The sequence below is a fragment of the Gopherus evgoodei genome, chromosome 20 (assembly GCF_007399415.2).
Source record: "Gopherus evgoodei ecotype Sinaloan lineage chromosome 20, rGopEvg1_v1.p, whole genome shotgun sequence".
In the NCBI taxonomy this organism is placed as follows: domain Eukaryota; kingdom Metazoa; phylum Chordata; order Testudines; family Testudinidae; genus Gopherus; species Gopherus evgoodei.
This window is the reverse complement of record NC_044341.1, coordinates 10,477,021-10,489,688: the sequence shown is the minus strand read 5'-3', so window position 1 is coordinate 10,489,688 and position 12,668 is coordinate 10,477,021.

The following is a 12,668-nucleotide window of genomic DNA, read 5'->3' as shown; positions in this document are numbered from 1 at the left end:
GTCGTTGTGGAAAGTCTGTGCTTCCGTGACGGTTTAGGGCCCATGTTGCCGCAGCTGCCTGGAGGGCTTTGTAACGTACCCGATGGGTCTTTCTTGCAGAATTTGGTCTTTGAATCAGAAATACGAACGGGGGGCCAGACTGTGATACCGTGGCACACACTGCGTAGCGCCTTACTCCACTAGTAATCCCAGTCAGGCTACTTGTAGTGCAGGATACTATTTACCATGAGTAAGGACATCGCAGTCTGTCCCTTAATGTCATTTAGAGCCCAGTCCTAGGGTGGGGCCTCATCCATTCACATCAATGGAAACAGAGACAGTCAACATCTGTCAGGAGCAGGCCTGTTGTTACTATTATTTAGTTAATTTATTATTTGTATTATGGTGTAACAGAAGGATCCAACCAGACCAAGGCTCCGCTGTGCTAGGGGCTGTACAAACATATGGTAAAAGACATGCATAAGAGCTTATGATCTGAATACACAAGCAGTGAGAGAAAAGAAGGATTAATATTGCTCCCATTTTGCAAATGGGCCCACAAGGCACAGCAAGATGAATTGCCTTGTCCAAGTCACTCAGGGAACCTGCTGCAAAGCAGGCAATTAACCCCTGCTCTTCTGAGTCCTACTCTGGTGTTTTTGCTACAACCCCAACTTTCATCTCTCCTTGAGCTATGGAGAATAAAGAGCCAGTAAAGTTCAAGGCTCTGTCTGAAATAAGGCACTTTGAGCTGGTCTGAGAGGATTTGATTTGGGCCAGAGCTTTTATCTATCTAGTCCATTGTAGGGATTGATCTGCACCGGTCACTGAAGTGTCTAGTAACCCACAGATGCAAATGTAGCTAGAGAACCTCAGCCCTGTGGGTGTGGAGAAGCTGCAGAAATAAAGGCCTTTACAAAGGATCCATGGAAAGATTCATGGTTCAGGTCTGCTGAGCTGATTCCCCGACAGGCTGCAGATGGGTAAACTGAGCATAGGAAGCAAGAATGTCATCTGTGTGCATTGATGACAAACTAGCCATCTAGTATAGAACCCCTCTGACTTATTCCTTGATAACACAGGAGCATCAGCACTGACTAGACATGGACAATACCCAAATCTCAGGCATTTACAATACCACTAACGGACATGGAGGTGACACTGCTATCTCTCAGGCCCTAATTGTGGACAATAAGAATTACAGGCAGTTTGGTCTGTTAAGGAACTGGGTGTATGCAGGGGCTTTGTTTGTAAAGTAGCTCAACAGGCTTTTTACCAAACTTCTGCTGTTCGCCTTTGGGGCCCGGGTTGGGTGGGGAGAGCTGACTTTCTAAGTTGACTCTAGCCTCGGCAAACTGTTCAGGTCGATTAGCCACCTCCTGTTCTGCCTGGTTTCTGTAGAACACAGAGCTTCCTGTCACACAGACTGCAGCTAGGGAAGCAATGGCCACCCCAGACCCCTGCAACCAATCCAGCAGCACCAGATCCCATGCTCCCCAGCCACTGCAGTCCTGTCCAACCCTGGCTCCAGAGTGCCGTGGCGGAGACTAATCTTCCTAAGAACAGCTCTGTGGTGAAAGCTGCACCATGCTCCACTCCCTGGCTTCCCATTCCATGCCCTGGAGAGCCAGAGCCCTACAACAAAGTGGGCGCCCGGAGCTTGCTGCCGCAGGCAGGTACTGTTATTGATTCTTGAATGCAGAAGAGGCTCTGGCTTAGCCGGGGAGGGAGGGGGCCCTCATCTGCTAAACCAGCTCTAGGGATAATCCAAAAAGTGTGAAGGCAGAGAGGTGGCTCGGCTTGTTGCAGGCATGTGCACTTTGATGCCAGGTCATAGTCACCGGAATGTGCCATTTAGCAGTTCTGCCTTTCTGGCAGAAAGTCAAGGAAATTCCCCACTGCGGGACATTGACCCTTCCGAGGGTCACAACCAACTGGTTTCACTCGTGAGCAGAGCCAAGATAGCATCAGGCCTCCTCTCTGGCTCGCCTCCTGGGTCACTAGCCAAGCTCCTTGTTTGCATTGGTGGGAAAGCTCCAGCTTACCGGGTTTAGTATTTTACAGGGACAGTCGTCAATTGCACGCTCCATGCTTCCCTTTTATCAAGTACTGATGGGCTAAGGCAGTTCAAGCAGCACAAAACCCCCCAGCTCCGGCATTAGTCTCTCAGCCAAGGATTTCTGCTGCCCTTGGTTCGTTAGGTAAAGGAAACGTGTTATCAGCTGCGGAAGCTGTTGCTACCTCTGCGTGGCTAACAAGGCCAGCGACACGCTCAAGAATAGGAGGGATGCTGGATTTGGTGCAGCGCAGGCCAGCAGAGGAAGGGGAGATGTTATGTAGTGAGTGACTCAGGCTTTGTGTTGAAATTCCTGAGCCTGCTAAATAAACAAAGCAATGTTTTTCTCTTCCGCTTCATCAAGTTGTCCCCGACGGGAAATTTCAAGCAGCAGTTCTGTTTTCCTTTTGGAAGTTGAATGTTGGCTATAGAAATAAGTCACTTCTAGCCCCACATAAGCTAATAGTCTCAAGTATTGTAACAAATCCACCATCAGCCACCAACTGAAGATCTGTTGCTATCCTGCAGCCCCTGGGCAGCGGCAGTGGGGAGAGAACGTGCAGACCCTCCTAATCCATGCAGATGTTAAAGAGCTTCAGGCCATTTTAGTGAGGGCAGGAGGCTGGGCTGATGTCTAGCATGCTCTTAGTAGGGATGATATAGTAGAGGCCCCAACTGAGATCAGAGGCCCATTGTGCCAGCGTGCTGCCCATGCATAGGGTGAGAGACAGTCCCTGCCCTGAAGAGCTGACAATCTAAATAAACAAGGCAGCCAAAGGCGGGGCTGGGAAACAGGCACGGAGAAGTGAAGTGACCTGGCCAGGGTCAAACAGCAGGTACGTGACCAAGCCAAGAATGGAGCCTGGGGATCCTGTCTCCCAATCCAGCGCCCAATTCAACTGTTCACGCTGCCTCCTAACCGGGTGGTGGCTGGCTGCTGTGTTTGGGGGACTTTGAGTTTACTTCAGGCCATTATAACAAGAGAGAACATTTGCCAAAGCCGGAGCTTTATTCAAATTGCAAACCTCCCTTCCACCTCCTGGTGTTGTGGGGTGTTGGGAGCATAGGGTGAGTTGGGTCATGCCAGTTTCTACTTACAACACCAAAGGAGCACTGCTCACTCCAGGTTTGTGTGGGCGAGAGGAACGCAGGCCTGACCCACACTAACCGTCACTTGCATAAACCTTCGAAGGCTGGAATTACAAACATTATCCTATAATTGAGGAAATCCACCCTCTAATTAGCCTGATAGGAGGCTGCTTCTTGCTTTCTTTCATCCTTTCTTCTTCAGTTTTGTTTCTCTTTCTGGAGTCCCAGGCCCTGTTTCCCTCCCCATTGCAGGAATTCCTGTCATGTTTGTTACGTCAGCAGATGCTGCTGCGATTGCTGCAGAGGGACAGATTGCGTGGCCTCCTCTGAAATTGAATCTAGCCTCCCATTAGGAAACTGAAACTTTTCAGGGAGCTCCGTCTCTCTTTGCCAGCATCACTGCAGGGCTTCTGCTGCCCTGCCAGCCACGCTTTGCCGAGATGTGAAGGAGGGAGTTTAGTGCTACAGAGAGGTGCCAATGCCAGACCAGCAGCCCAGGCTTCCCCTGCCAGCGTGCCTCCGCCTGGACCTATACCAGGAATAGTTCAAGCCCCTCAGTGAGGATTTCAGATAGCCCGGACAAGTACGATCACTAAGATGGGAAAACCATTTCTGTATGGAGAGTGTTAATCACAGAATCAGAGCAGTGTGATCCACCTACTTAGTTATGCAGGTCCCTATCAGCTTGGTATGTGAACATCTCAGGGTACGTCTACACTAAAGGATAAATTTGAATTAGCTTAAACCGATTTTATAAAACAGATATTATAAAGTCGATTGTGCGCGTCCACACTAGACACATTAATTTGGTGGTGTGCGTCCGTGGTCCGAGGCTAGCATCAATTTCTGGAGCGGTGCACTGTGGGTAGCTACTGTAAAAGAATGAGGCCAATAACATCGATTTGCGTCCACACTAACCCTAAATCGATATCGTAATATCAATTTTAGCATTACTCCTCTCGTTTTGTAGGAGTACAGAAATCGATTTAAAGAGCCCTTTAAATCGATATAAAGAGCAGTGTAGTGTGGACGGGTGCAGCGTTAAATCGATTTAACGCTGTTAAAATCGGTTTAACAGTGTAGTGTGGACCAGGCCTCACAGATGTCCAAGGATTTAGCTTTCCAACTAGGGAAGAATTGTTATCCCCGTTTTACAGATGGGGAGACCGAGGCACAGATTGATGGAATGACTTGCCCAGTGAGAATGTGGCAGAGTCAGGAATGTAACCCTGACCTCCAGAGCACCAAGCTGGCACCTTAACTGCAAGGCCTTCTCCAGGGGAATCGGAGGGGAAGGGAATGAAGTTAATTCTTTCAACCTTCTCTGATAAACTGGCTAATTTTTCACAAGGGGGGTCCTCAGTGGATGAGATGGTAAATTTGAAACACAGGAAGGAACTGTTGTCCCAAAGGAGTCTGGGTTTGTATTCTATCCATCTGATTTCTTAGCAAAGCCAAGCTCAGCTCTGGCTCTATACACAACACGGTCCAGTTCTGAAGATCTCAGGGTTTCCTTCACCTCAAACAACTGGAAATGCAGGCCCCTTCCCTATGAAACCCATCTCTCTCACTGCCTGTCTACCCTGGATATCCCAGCTGCTGGCTGGCCCTTTAAATCTGGGAAGGATCTTGCCATTAGGAAGCTTCTCCGGATAGTCAGCCTTTGGCCATGTCTACATCTAAAATTTTGCAGCGCTGGTTGTTACAGCTGTATTAGTACAGCTGTATAGGGCCAGCGCTGCAGAGTGGCCACACTTACAGCAACCAGCGCTGCAAGTGGTGTTAGATGTGGCCACACTGCAGCGCTGTTGGGCGGCTTCAAGGGGGGTTCCGGGAACGCGAGAGCAAACCAGGAAAGGAGACCAGCTTCGCCGCGGTTTGCTCTCGCGTTCCCGGAGCCACCCAGTAAACCGCAGGGAAGGAGACCTGCTTGCTCGGGGTTCCATGAACGAGAGAGCAAACTGGGAAAGGAGACCCGCTTCGCCGCGGTTTGCTCTCGCATTCCCGGAGCCACCCAGCAAACCGCAGGGAAGGAGACCTGCTTGCTCGGGGTTCCGGGAACGAGAGAGCAAACCGGGAAAGGAGACCCGCTTCGCCGCGGTTTGCTCTCGCGTTCCCGGAGCCACCCAGCAAACCGCAGGGAAGGAGACCTGCTTGCTCGGGGTTCCGGGAACGAGAGAGCAAACCGGGAAAGGAAACCAGCTTGATTACCAGAGGCTTCCTCCTTCCACGGAGGTCAAGAAAAGCACTGGTAAGTGTCTACATTGGATTACCAGTGCTGGATCACCAGCGCTGGATCCTCTACACCCGAGACAAAACGGGAGTACGGCCAGCGCTGCAAACAGGGAGTTGCAGCGCTGGTGATGCCCTGCAGATGTGTACACCTTCAAAGTTGCAGCGCTGTAACCCCCTCACCAGCGCTGCAACTTTCTGATGTAGACAAGCCCTTTGTCTTTGTTCAGTCTCAGCCTCTTACCCTTGTTTACCCCAGGCACCGTTCCCAGTTACTCCCTTTTGGCCTTAGCCTTCCTACGCCTCATCTATTGCCACAAGCCCTTAGTTCACACTCTGCCTTTCCGAGGTGCCCTGTGAACACCATTGGCTCATTACAGCCATGTGATCATCTCAGCTGTTTCCTTTGTAGGTCTCTGCATTTCACCATAGTCTCATGCCGGCTGTGTGGGGGATCTCAGGACACTTGAGCTTTGGGGGGGCAGAAAGATGGCTCTTTCTGTGAATGGTTCGCAGCTGGAGCCTGTGGGCGAAATTTGGGCAGGTCCCACTGACTTCAATGAGAGATGGTTGCGTCTCTCTGCCGGCAGGGCATGGCTCTAACAGCTTGGGTGAAAGGAGAGGCTGCTACTCTGGCACCAAAATGGTACAAACACCAGTTCAGCAGCAGTTCTGGGCTCTCCCTGAGTCTTGTAAGCTGCGGTCAGTGGGGTGGGTGCCCAGAGGGTCTGATGACACCACCCTGAGCCATGGGGCTCAGACCTGGACTTCCCTGGCGTTTGAGAAGGTTTATATCAGGGCTAGCTCAGTGGTTTGAGCATTATCCTGCTAAACCCAGGGTTGTGAGTTTAATCCTTGAGGGGGCCATTTAGGGATCTGGGGCAAAAATCTGTCTGGGGATTGGTCCTGCTTTGAGGAAGGGATTGGACTAGATACCTCCTGAGATCCCTTCCAAACCTGATATTCTATAAATCTATATCTGGTAATCTCTGCTAGGAACCTTCCATTCTGAGTGCATTGTTTGCAAGCAAAGGTGCCTGCCAGAGCTCCCTTCTTTGCTGCAGGAGAAGCAAAATCTGCTCACAGGCTTCCATCTTGTTGGGTATTTCTGTGCTGCCGACTGTCTGCATTTGCTGGCCACCCTACAGTTGGAGGGGAGCTGGTGCACAAGAGGGCCTAAACTGAGAGATTAGAGCAAGGGGAGACTCAGTCTTAAACAACACACAGCCCTGGCCCTAGGAGAGGAAATGGGAGGATGGAGACCTGTCTTGCTAAAGTGGGTTTACTTCCTTGTCTGAACTGTGTCCCAACATCCTCATTCCATGTAGTGAAGCCCTCCGGCCTTTGCAGGGAGGGGAGGTGACCGATGCAGGAATGTGGTTTTAAGGAATGGGAAGATAATGTGGAAACGTCTCAGACCCCCGCAACCCGCCCAAAGGCAGTACACTATGCATACTTTGGCTGCCATAGTATTCACTTTGTGCCCGTGGGCCCTAGCTGGCCAATTGAGAATCCCCTGATGTAGGGAGCTTTCAACGGATGCACAGCAGTATAGCCAGCTCCTAGCCTGCCCTTCCCCATCATGGTGTAGACAGGGAGGTAGAGTGAGCCAGCACTAGGTCAGTTCACAACCGGCAGTAGGGTCCCACAGAGCCCTCTGCCTGTTGGAGAAAATTAGAGCAGCCCTAAAATTGCTCTAACTTATGCCCCTGGGCCAGGGCCTGCGCAGATTCAATGAAGACACTGGAATGGTGTAATTTGCACCCTGGTGTGCCCGCCTGTGGTGAGCATGGGAGAGGATTTATTTAGAGAGGGACTCTAACCCTGAACACACCTGGGAGCCGGCGTGTGGGCCTTGGTATGTGCATATGCTGATGGCCACCATTTTAGCCAACACACCAGATACTGAACCGGGGACCTCCAGACCGAAAAGCGGCAGCTGCGACAGCTTGAGGGGCTGTAACAGACTCGTATCCTCAGCACAGGCTGCACCAGCAGTGCATACTTCCCAGTGTGTAGTACGTATTCTTAACAATGAGCCATTGTGGGGCTCTCTCTGCAGCTGGGGTTAATGGGCATCTCTGGGACCTAGGAAACAAGCTAGGGGCTGGGAAGTCGTGCGGAGCGGTAGCTGAGCAGAAATGCAGCCAGCCATCTTGGTGCTTCCAAAGAGGCACCGTGCTGATGGAAAAGAGAGTGAAAACAAAGAAGTTTCACGCCCTTGGCAGGGTGTGTTAGGGGGATGGTGGTATGAGGAAGCGGAGACGGAGATGGAGGGGGAGAAGGCTGGAGCTGAAAGCAAAGCAGCAGATGGAATCTTAAACTCCCTCCAGGACCAAATCAACCAGGGTGGGCCATCTGCCATGTTGTGTTAGGGCTTCTGGGGACTGAGGAGCTAAATGGGGTTGGTGCTTGGGTGGGAGATTTTGAAGGAGGACTCGGCTGCTGCAGGAATTGGAGCTGGTGCTTCAGTAGGTGACGTGCCAGCCTCTCTGGTAATTCTGCCCTAATGCCCCAGCAAGGGGCTAGAGGATGTCCAGAGGGGTCTTCTCCCAGATGAGGCAGCCAATGGTGACCACTCTTAGCACTCAAGATCATAAGCTCTTGGCAGCAAGGCCTGTGCCTGTGAATGTCTCGGTACAGCACCTAGCGCCGTGGATGTGCTGAGATAATACCCATATTAAATAATCATGGCAGAGAGTGGAACAGCAGAAATGTCAACCCCACTGTCTTAACAAACTGCAAATTTGAATAATTATGTTCCTTTTCCCTACGTTCCCCCTCTGGTGTTCATTGCACCTAGTGTTTTCCTCCTTTTTGTCCTAAACTCTTGTGCAGTGTTGCTGAATGCTGTTAAAAAGTTGATATGTTCCACATGAGAGGTAGTCTTGTTGATATTAGCTAGCAGTGTTTATGAAAGTCTCTTGAGCGCCACTTGGATGAAAGATGCTATGTAAATGCAAGATCAATATCTGAGTCTCCTAGTGTTTCAAAGTATGTCATTGATCAAGAAGGCATTCAGCCTCTGGAGCAGTGGTTGTCAACCAGGGGTACAGGTCCCCCTGCAGAGTACATCAACTCATCTAGAGATTTGCCTAGTTTTACAACAGGCTACATAAAAAGCACGAGTGAAGTCAGTACAAGCTAAACTTTCATACAGACAATGACTTCGTTATACTGTTCTATACACCGAAATGTAAGCACAATATTTGTATTCCAAATCAATTTCTTTTCTAATTATACCATAAAAATGAAAAAGTCAGAAAATTTTCAGTAACAGTGTGTCTGTGACAGTTTTGTATTTTATGTCTGAATTTGTAAACGAATAGTTTTTAAGGGAGGTGAAACTTGGGGGTACATAAGACAAATCAAGGGGTGCAGTAATCTGGAAGAGTCGAGAACCACTGCTCTGGAGCATTAAGGAATATCCTAACCTGAGCCTGTGGATTCTGGTTTGACAAATTCTGATCATGAATTGTCTCGAGCGCCAATTCAGTTTCCAATTCCTACTTCAGTGTTAGCACGCTTTCCATAGTTCTGTACCGGGTAATTCCATCCTGGTGAACCAGCACAAAGATAGTTGATGGCTATTGCCATGTGTTTCTGCCATAAAGGGAGATTCTGATTATCTGACAGCAGGAATCGCCCATGAGGGAGTCCTCGTATGACCTGCGTAATTAAGACATTAATCTAATCTGAGATCAGTGTGTGGAAAGACAAGTTCTGCTGCAGTGACATAGAGGTTGGGCATCTGGAAATGACAAAGCCACAAGTCAGAACAACGAAAGTGATAAGAAAGAGCAGATACTAGATCTATTATTTGTTATGTTAAATGTTGGCTGAGCCTCACTCACCCAATCACTCTGCTCATCTCCTAGGCTGCGTTCAGCAAATTCTTGTTCCACTTTTACCTGTGCCCAGACTGGGGTGGAAAGCTAAGCAGATGATGACAGCTCCCATCAGCCCTCTCTCCATAGCACATCCCCTTCCTCCTGGCCAGGTAAGGGGAATGCTTCTCAACTGGGAAGTGGCTACAGGCTGCTTGGAGGTGGAGAGAAGCTCAGTTCAGAGCAGGGTCCCTAGAAACCATACACAGAGCTGGGTGGGGAACAGGCTCCAACTGCCTGACTGCCTGACCTTACAGCTGGGGGCAGGTCCAGGTGGGGCTTCCAGGAGAGCAGCTAGACAGGGAGCCAGTGCAGAGGGGTGCAGAGAGAAACCCTAGTTGCTTGGAGTGGAGAGAGGACATCCCTGAAGAGCCCTGACTCTCGACTGGACTGCCCCAGGAGCATTTACCGCTGGTGGTCACACTGAACGGTTACTGTTTAAGCCTCTGCAATGAGGGTATTTGCAAACTTCTCCTTTCCTGCTAGCCCAGGGTTCTCAAACTGGGGGTTGGGACCCCTCAGGCGGTCACGAGGTTATTACATGGGGGGTCGCGAGCTAGCAGCCTCCACCCCAAACCGCGCTGTGCCTCCAGCCTTTATAATGGTGTTAAATATATTAAAAAGTGTTTTTAATTTATTAGGGAGGGTTGCACTCAGAGGCTTCCTATGTGAAAGGGGGGGTCACAGTACAAAAGTTTGAGAACCACTGTGCTAGCCCTAGTAAAATCCCCTTGTCTGAGTGGCGAGTGGGACTTGCCAGGGTTAGTGGCTGGAGCACATGTGTCCACCTGGCACGCCACTGGCACCTCAGGGTTTGCTGTGCTTCCTTACTGAGCAGCCTCAATATTTGCAGGACACCTTGCAGAGAAACCGACGTGTGTTCTGCAGGCCGAAGCAATTCCCTCCAGGCTCCCCGTGTCACCATAGTGATTAGTAAGCAAAGCTTTGGAGGTATGCGAAGCATGCAGTGATTTCAATGCCAGGGACATCTTGGGCTATAATAATGAGACGAAGCTGTTGTAACAAATCTTTACTCAGCTTAAAATGTAATAGCAACTGCGGGGATAGAGCTCATCTCTTCCTGCTCCTAAAGGATGTGTTCTACTACTAGAACTATAGGAGAACTTCTATTAGGTGCTAGCAGCATAGGGTTGATGATCCACCGCTGAGATGTTTGGCTTCCTCCTTGCATAAGTATCAGAGGGGTGGCCGTGTTAGTCTGGATCTGTAAAAGCAGCAAAGAATCCTATGGCACCTTATAGACTAACAGAGGTTTTGAAGCATGAGCTTTCATAGGTGAATACCTATTTCATGCATGCATCTGACGAAGTAGGTATTCACCTACGAAAGCTCATGCTTCAAACCTCTGTTAGTCTATAAGGTGCCACAGGATTCTTTGCTGCTTCTCCTAGCATAAGGTGCTGGTACCCATGAACGCTACCCAGTTCACTAAAAATACTTATCCATGGCGACTCTTGCTTGCGTGTCTGGGGTTGAACTGATCACCAAATTTAAGGCTAAAAAGGAATTTTCCCAATATTAGCTGGGACTTCATGGGATTCACCTTCCTCGGGAACATTGTGGGAAGATCATCTGGTAGGATCAGATGGGTGTATCTGATACCAACTTCCTGCTGGTGGACAAGCGAGTTCTTGTTTCTCACATAGAGGCAATTGAGGGATGTGGGGCAAGCGCGTTCCCGTGTGGGGCAGAGGTAGGGAGTGTAATGATTCTGAAGTTTGGGGATGATTGATGGCTCCCTCCCAGGGTGGGGCAGAGCGGGCTCAAGGAATGGATAAGCCCTGTGTCGTATCTTAGGCCTTGGCTACACTTGCCAGTTACAGCGCAATAAAGCCGCCCAGAGCGCTGGACCTCACTCCCCGTCCACACTGGCAAGGCATGTCCAGCGCTGTGTCTCCACGGCTACAGCGCTGCTGGTACTCCTCCTCCCCGAGAGGAATAACAGCTGCTGCGTATTGGCTGACACGCTGCTGCTCCAGTGTAAACGGAGAGTAACGTTATTACGCACTGACTGACTGCCGGAAACTCCCCATAATCCTTTTCACTGAAGCGTCCTGTCTTGTTTTGTTGTGAACTCCGAGGAGGAAGTGCCCTGTCAAAGATCCTTTTCGGGGGCTGCTTATCAAAAAACCAAACACAGCTACTGTTTGCTTTGAATGAGTGAGAGGCAGGCCAGGGGGCTCCATTTGGAGTGCCGACAGCTAATGTTTGCTTGCAGAGAGAGATGGCGCGGGGGCGGGGGAAGGAGGGGGGTTGGGGTCTGTTTCAGTGAGCGGCTGCTTATCTGGTCTATGAGAAAAAAAGGAACAGCTGCTGTTTGCTTTCAGTGAGGGAAGGGAGGGGGGTCTGAACTTACAAGGCAGCGTGCTGACACACTCTCAGCACCCCAAAACCCCACTCTCTCTCCCCCCACACTCCCTGTCACACTCCACCCCCCCCATTTGAAAAGCACGTTGCAGCCACTTAAATGCTGGGATAGCTGCCCATAATGCACCGCTCCCAATGCAGCTGCAAATGCAGCCACGAAAGTGCTCTGGCAGCTGGCGGTGTGGACAGACAGCAGCTCTTCCCCTTCTCAGCTGTACGAAGGCGGGTTTAACTCACAGCACTGTACAGCTGCAAGTGTAGCCAGACCCTAAGGTGGAGCACCTAATTCTCCTGAAGTGGAACTTGGACTGTAATAAGCCATTCAAAACAAAAGTTGTTTGCTTTGTCCTTATAATCTGCCCTATCCCCATGTGTTGCTGTTATAAAATATTTGTTAAGTAAGCAAGAGCTCACGCCTGGGTGTGTTCCAGTCCGTGTGTGCTCGTCCTCGGCTGTCTAAGCACAAAGCCTGTGCAGCAGGCTGTCTCCTCCTGAGGAGTGTGCCCACTCCCCCAATTGTAAGCTGCCATGCTTAGAAAGGGGTGAGTTGGTAGCACTTGTTACTGTAAAAGGTCGTAAGCCAAATCCACCTAGCTGGAAAATAAAACACAGCAGAGGGATTTGCACTCACAGGGAGATCCGTTTATATCCGTGTCACCAAGCGGTTTGGATGCGAACGGTGTGTGTGCCCCCAGGATTAGCACTAGTTAGACCCCTTGCCGGTGCTGGCAGAGCCACAGATTGAAGGATCCAAGAAGAGAGAGCTCTCTTCTATCTTCCAGAGGAGGGCTCTTCAGACCAGGTGTGGTAGACAACAGAGATTGACGTTTCTACAGCTATTGCCTGTTCTGAAGCTAAATAGGCCATCAGCCCGGGGCGCTCAACTCGAGACCTTTCGCCAGCACTAAATTGACACAAAGATGTAAAAAGAAAAGGAAAACAATGACATGGCTGCTTCAGCTATGCCCCCGCCAAGTCCACATCGTGCCCACTGGGTGTGCACCCCCCCCTTTGCCAGTGCAGTGGGCTGTTGTGTA